Below are 8,265 nucleotides of genomic sequence, written 5' to 3'. Positions count from 1 at the left end.
TTCCGATGCTTCACTTCAGGTTTCCTGTGTACCTTGGACCTTCTTATTGACGATGAAACAAAGAAATTGCACCCGATATAAATTCAAAAGGCACAATGCCGACTTAAGTACAAGAGGACTGACACTCTAACTTTCTATGATTTGAACCTCACCTGTGAGCCCAGTTTTAGATTCCGATGCTTCACTTCAGGTTTACTGTATACCTTGGACCTTCTTATTGATCCTGAAACACAGATATTGCATCCCAATTTGATACAAAAGGCACAATGCCGACTTAAGTACTAGATGACTGACACTCCCACTTTCTATGATTTGAAGCACTCCTGTGAGTCTAGTTTCAGATTCCGATGCTTCACTTCAGGTTTCCTGTATACCTGGGACCTTCTTATTGACGATAAAACAGAAATTGCACCCGAATTTAATACAAAAGGCACAATGCCGACTTAAGTACAAGAGGACTGACACTCTAACTTTCTGTGATTTGAACCTCTCCAGTGAGTCCAGTTTTAGTCTCCGATGCGTCACTTCAGGATTACTGTATCCCTTGGACCTTCTTATTGACGATGAAGCACAGAAATTGCATTCCAATTTAATTCAAAAGGCACAATGCCGACTTAAGTACAAGTGGACTGTCACTCTAACATTCTATGATTTGAAACTCTCCTGTGGGTCAAGTTTTAGATTCCGATGCTTCACTACAGGTTTAGTGTATACCTTGGAACTTCTTAATGATGATGAAACACAGTAATTGCATCGGAATAAAAATTCAAAAGGCACAATGCCGACTTATGTACAAGTGGACTGACACTCTACCTTTCTATGTTTTGTACCTCTCCTGTGAGTCCAGATTTAGATTCCGATGCTTCACTTCAGGTTTACTATATCCCTTGGACCCTCTTGTTATCGATGAAACACAGAAATTGCTTCCGAATTTAATACAAAAGGCACATTGCCAGCTTAAGTACAAGAGGACTGACACTCTACCTTTCTATGATTTGAACCTCTCCTGTGAGTCCAGTTCTAGATTCCGATGCTTCACTTCAGGTTTACTGTATCTCTTGGAGTTTCTTATTGACGATGAAACACAGAAATTGCATCCGAATTTAATACAAATAGGTACAATGCCGACTTAAGTACAAGAGGACTGACACTCTCACTTTCTATGATTTGAACCTCTCCTGTGAGTCCAGTTTTAGATTCCGATGCTTCACTTCTGGTTTCCTGCATACCTTGGACCTTCGTATTGACGATGAAACACAGAAATTGCATCCGAATTAAATACAAAAGGCACAATGCCGACTTAAGTACAAGAGGACTGACACTCTAACTTTCTATGATTTGAATCTCTCCTCTTTGCCCAGTTTTAGATTCCGATGCTTCACTTCAGGTTTACTGTATCCCTTGGACCTTCTTATTGATGATGAAACACAGAAATTGCATTCGAATTTAATACAAACGGCACAATGCCGACTTAAGTACAAGAGGACTGACACTCTAACTTCCTATGATTTGAAACTCTCCTGAGAGTCCAGTTTTAGATTCCGATGCTTCACTACAGGTTTACTGTATACCTTGGAAATTCTAATTGACAATGAAACACAGTAATTGCATCGGAATAAAAGTTCAAAATGCACAACGCCGACTTAAGTACATGAGGACTGACACTCTAACTTTCTATGATTTGAACCTCTCCTGGGAGTCCAGTTTTAGATTCCGACGCTTCACTTCCTGTATACTGTATCCCTTGGACCTTCTTATTGACGAGGAAACACAAAAATTGCATCCGAATTTAATACAAAAGGAACAATTACGACTTAAGTACAAAAGGACTGACACTCTAACTTTCTATGATTTGAATATCTCCTGTGAGCCCAGTTTTAGATTCCGATGCTTCACTTCAAATTTACTGTATACCTTGGACCTTCTTATTGACGATGAAACACAGAAATTGCATCGGAATTAAATTCAAAAGGCACAATGCCGACTTCAGTACAAAAGGACTGACACTCTAACTTTCTGTGATTTGAACCTCTCCTTTGAGTCCAGTTTTAGTTTCCGATTCTACACTTCAGGTTTACTGTATACCATGGACCTTTTTATTGACGATGAAGCACAGAAATTGCATCGGAATGAATTTGAAAAGGCACAATGCCGACTTTAGTACAAAATGAATGACGCTTTAATTTTCTATGATTGGAACCTGTTATGTGAGTCCAGTTTTAGAATTCGATGATTCACTTCTGATTCACTGTATCCCTTGGATCTTCTTATCGACGATGAAACACAGAAATTGCATCCGAATTTAATACAAAACGCACAATGCCGACTTAAGTACGAGAAGACTGACACTCCAACTTACTATGATTTGAACCTCTCCTGTGAGTCCAGTTTTAGATTCCGATGCCTCACTTCGGGTTTACTGTATCCCTTGGACCTTCTTATTGATCCTGAAACACAGATATTGCATCCGAATTTGATACAAAAGGCACAATGCCGACTTAAGGACAAGAGGACTGACACTCTCACTTTCTATGATTTGAAGCACTCCTGTGAGTCTAGTTTCAGATTCCGATGCTTCACTTCAGGTTTCCTGTATACCTTGGACCTTCTCATTGACGATGAAGCACAGAAATTGCATTCGAAATTAATACAAAAGGCACAATGCCGACTTAAGTACAAGAGGACTGACACTTTCACTTTCAATGATTTGAACCCCTCCTGTGGGTCGAGGTTTAGATTCCGATGCTTCACTTCAGGTTTACTGTATCCCTTGAACCTTCTTATTGACGATGAAACACAGAAATTGCATCGGAATTTAATACAAAAGGCACAATGCCGACTTAAGTACAAGAGGACTGACACTCTACCTTTCTATGATTTGAATCTCTCCTGTAAATCCAGTTTTAGATTCCGATGCTTCACTACCGGTTTGCTGTATACCTTGGAACTTCTTATTGACGATGAGACACAGTAATTGCATCGGAATAAAAATTCAAAAGGCACAATGCTGACTTAAGTACAAGAGGACTGACACTCTAACTTTCTATGATTTGAACCTCTCCTGTGAGCCTAGTTTTGGATTCCGAAGCTTCACGTCAGGTTTACTGTATCGCTTGGACCTTCTTATTGATGATGAAACACAGAAATTGCATCCGAATTTTATACAAAAGGCACAATGGCGACTTAAGTACTACAGGACTGACACTCTATCTTTCTATGATTTGAATCTCTCCTGTGAGTCCAGTTTTAGATTACGATGCTTCACTTCAAGTTTACACTATACCTTGGACCTTCTTATTGATGATGAAACACAGATATTTGCATCCGAATTTAATACAAAAGGCACAATGCCGACTTAAGTACAAGAGGACTGACACTCTAACTCTCTATGATTTTAATCTCTCCTGTAAGTCCAGTTTTGGATTCCGATGCTTCACTTCAAGTTTACTGTATACCTTGGACCTTCTTATTGACGATGAAACACAGAAATTATATGGGAATTAAATTCAAAAGGCACAATGTCGACTTCAGTACAAGAGGACTGACACTCTAACTTTCTATGATTTGAACCTCTCCGGTGAGTCCAGTTTTAGATTCCGATGCTTCACTTCAGGTTTACTGTATCCCTTGTACCTTCTTATTGATGATGAAAAACAGAAATTGCATCCGAATTTAATACAAAAGGCACAATGCCGACTTAAGTGCGAGAAGACTAACACTCTAACTTTCTATGATTTGAACCTCTCCTGTGAGTCCAGTTTTAGATTCCGAAGCCTCACTTCGAGTTTACTGTATCCCTTGGACCTTCTTATTGACGATGAAACACAGAAATTGCATCCGAATTTAATACAAAAGGCACAATGCCGACTTAAGTACAAGAGGTCTGACACTCTCACTTTCTATGATTTGAACCTCTCCTGTGAGTCCAGTTTTAGATTCCGATGCTTCACTTCCGGTTTCCTGTATACCTTGGACCTTCTTAATGACGATGAAACACAGAAATTGCATCCGATATAAATTCAAAAGGCACAATGCCGACTTAAGTACAAGAGGACTGAAACTCTAACTTTCTATGATTTGAACCTCTCCTGTGAGCCCAGTTTTAGATTCCGATGCTTCACTTCAGGTTTACTGTATCCCTTGGACCTTCTTATTGATCCTGAAACACAGATATTGCATCCGAATTTGATACAAAAGGCACAATGCCGACTTAAGTACAAGAGGACTGACACTCTCACTTTCTATGATTTGAAGCACTCCTGTGAGTCTAGTTTCAGATTCCGATGCTTCACTTCAGGTTTACTGTATACCTTGGACCATCTTAATGACGATGAAGCACAGAAATTGCATTCGAATTTAATTCAAAAGGCACAATGCCGACTTAAGTACTAGAGGACTAACACTCTTACTTTCTATGATTTGAACCTCTCCTGTGGGTCCAGGTTTAGATTCCGATGCTTCACTTCAGGTTTACTGTATCCCTTGAACCATCTTATTGACGATGAAACACAGAAATTGCATCGGAATTTGATACAAAAGGCACAATGCCGACTTAAGTACAAGAGGACTGCCACTCTCAGTTTCTATGATTTGAATCTCTCCTGTGAGTCCAGTTTTAGATTCCGATGCTTCACTACAGGTTTGCTGTATACCTTGGAACTTCTTATTGACGATGAGACACAGTAATTGCATCGGAATAAAAATTCAAAAGGCACAATGCCGACTTAAGTACAAGAGGACTGACACTCTAACTTTCTATGATTTGAACCTCTCCTATGAGCCCAGTTTTGGATTTCGATGCTTCACGTCAGGTTTACTGTATCCCTTGGACCTTCTTATTGATGATGAAACACAGAAATTGCATCCGAATTTAATACAAAAGGCACAATGGCGACTTAAGTACTAGAGGACTGACACTCTAACTTCCTATGATTTGAATCTCTCCTATGAGTCCAGTTTTAGATTACGATGCTTCACTTCAAGTTTACTGTATACCTTGGACCTTCTTATTGACGATGAAACACAGAAATTGCATCAGAATTAAATTCAAAATGCACAATGCCGACTTCAGTACAAGAGGACTGACACTCTACCTTTTTATGATTTGAACCTCTCCGGTGAGACCAGTTTTTGATTCCGATGCTTCACTTCAGGTTTACTGTATACCTTGTACCTTCTTATTGATGATGAAACACAGAAATTGCATCCGAATTTAATACAAAAGGCACAATGCCGACTTAAGTACGAGAAGACTGACACTCTAACTTTCTATGTTTTGAACCTCTCCTGTGAGTCCAGTTTTAGATTCCGATGCCTCACTTCAGGTTTACTGTATCCCTTGGACCTTCTTATTGACGATGAAACACTGAAATTGCATCCGAATTTAATACAAAACGCACAATGCCGACTTAAGTACAAGAGGACTGACACTCTCACTTTCTATGATTTGAACCTCTACTGTGAGTCCAGTTTTAGATTCCGATGCTTCATTTCCGGTTTCCTGTATACCTTGGACCTTCTTAATGACGATGAAACACAGAAATTGCATCCCATTTTAATACAAAACGCACAATGCCGACTTAAGTACAAGAGGACTGACACTCTTACTTTCTATGATTTGAACCTCTCCTGTGAGTCCAGTTTTAGATTCCGATGCTTCACTTCAGGTTTCCTGTGTACCTTGGACCTTCTTATTGACGATGAAACAAAGAAATTGCACCCGATATAAATTCAAAAGGCACAATGCCGACTTAAGTACAAGAGGACTGACACTCTAACTTTCTATGATTTGAACCTCACCTGTGAGCCCAGTTTTAGATTCCGATGCTTCACTTCAGGTTTACTGTATACCTTGGACCTTCTTATTGATCCTGAAACACAGATATTGCATCCCAATTTGATACAAAAGGCACAATGCCGACTTAAGTACTAGAGGACTGACACTTTCACTTTCTATGATTTGAAGCAGTCCTGTGAGTCTAGTTTCAGATTCCGATGCTTCACTTCAGGTTTCCTGTATACCTGGGACCTTCTTATTGACGATAAAACACAGAAATTGCATCCGAATTTAATACAAAAGGCACAATGCCGACTTAAGTACAAGAGGACTGACACTCTAACTTTCTGTGATTTGAACCTCTCCTCTGAGTCCAGTTTTAGTCTCCGATGCGTCACTTCAGGATTACTGTATCCCTTGGACCTTCTTATTGACGATGAAGCACAGAAATTGCATTAGAATTTAATTCAAAAGGCACAATGCCGACTTAAGTACAAGAGGACTGTCACTCTAACATTCTATGATTTGAAACTCTCCTGTGGGTCAAGTTTTAGATTCCGATGCTTCACTACAGGTTTACTGTATACCTTGGAACTTCTTAATGATGATGAAACACAGTAATTGCATCGGAATAAAAATTCAAAAGGCACAATGCCGATTTATGTACAAGTGGACTGACACTCTACCTTTCTATGTTTTGTACCTCTCCTGTGAGTCCAGTTTTAGATTCCGATGCTTCACTTCAGGTTTACTATATCCCTTGGACCCTCTTGTTATCGATGAAACACAGAAATTGCTTCCGAATTTAATACAAAAGGCACATTGCCAACTTAAGTACAAGAGGACTGACACTCTACCTTTCTATGATTTGAACCTCTCCTGTGAGTCCAGTTCTAGATTCCGATGCTTCACTTCAGGTTTACTGTATCCCTTGGACCCTCTTATTGACATTGAAACACAGAAATCGCATCCGAATTTAATACAAAAGGCATAATGCCGACTTAAGTACGAGAGGATAGACACTCTCACTTTCTATGATTTTAACCTCTCCTGTGAGCCCAGTTTTGGATTCCAATGCTTCACATCTGGTTTGCTGTATACCTTGGACCTTCTTATTGACGATGAAACACAGCAATTGCATCCGAATTTAATACAAAAGGCACAATGCCGACTTAAGTACAAGAGGACTGACATTTTCACTCTCTATGAATTGAACCGCCCCTGTGAGTCCAGTTTTAGATTCCGATGCTTCACTTCAGGTTTACTGTATACCTTGGACCTTCTTAATGACGATGAAACACAGAAATTGCATCCGAATTTAATACAAAATGCATAATGCCGACTTAAGTACCAGAGGACTGACACTCTTACTTTCTATGATTTGAACCTCTCCTGTGAGTCCCGTATTAGATTCCGATGCTACACTTCAGGTTTCCTGTGTACCTCGGACCTTCTTATTGACGATGAAACAACGAAATTGCATCCGATATAAATTCAAAAGGCACAATGCCGACTTAAGTACAAGAGGACTGACACTCTAACTTTCTATGATTTGAACATCATCTGTGAGCCCAGTTTTAGATTCCGATGCAGGTTTACTGTATACCTTGGACCTTCTTATTGATCCTGAAACACAGATATTGCATCCGAATCTGATACAAAAGGCACAATGCCGACTTAAGTACTAGAGGACTGACACTCTCACTTTCTATGATTTGAACCTCTCCAGTGAGTCCAGTTTTAGTTTCCGATGCGTCACTTCTGGATTACTGTATCCCTTGGACCTTCTTATTGACGATGAAACACAGAAATTGCATCGGAATTTAATACAAAAGGCACAATGCCGACTTAAGTACAAGAGGACTGTCACTCTAACATTCTATGATTTGAAACTCTCCTGTGGGTCAAGTTTTAGATTCCGATGCTTCACTACAGGTTTACTGTATACCTTGGAACTTCTTAATGATGATGAAACACAGTAATTGCATCGGAATAAAAATTTAAATGGCACAATGCCGACTTAAATACAAGTGGACTGACACTCTAACTTTCTATGATTTGAACCTCTCCTGTGAGTCCAGTTTTAGATTCCGATGCTTCACTTCCGGTTTACTGTACCCCTTGGACCTTCATATTGACGAGGAAACACAGAAATTGCATCCGAATTTAATACAAAAGTCACAATGCCGACTTAAGTACAAGAGGACTGACACTCTCACTTTCTATGGTTTGAACATCTCCTGTGAGTCCAGTCATAGATTCAGATTTTTCACTTCAGGTTTACTGTATCCGTTGGACCTTCTTTTTGACGATGAAGCACAGAAATTGCATCGGAATTAAATTCAAAAAGCACAATGCCGACTTAAGTACAATAGGACTGACACTGTACCTTTCTATGTTTTGAACCTCTCCTGTGAGTCCAGTTTTAGATTCCGATGCTTCACTTCAGGTTTACTATATCCCTTCAACCCTCTTGTTATCGATGAAAC

This window comes from Schistocerca americana, unplaced genomic scaffold, assembly GCF_021461395.2.
Source record: "Schistocerca americana isolate TAMUIC-IGC-003095 unplaced genomic scaffold, iqSchAmer2.1 HiC_scaffold_16, whole genome shotgun sequence".
Classification (NCBI taxonomy): Eukaryota; Metazoa; Arthropoda; class Insecta; order Orthoptera; family Acrididae; genus Schistocerca; species Schistocerca americana.
This window is presented reverse-complemented; position numbering follows the sequence as displayed.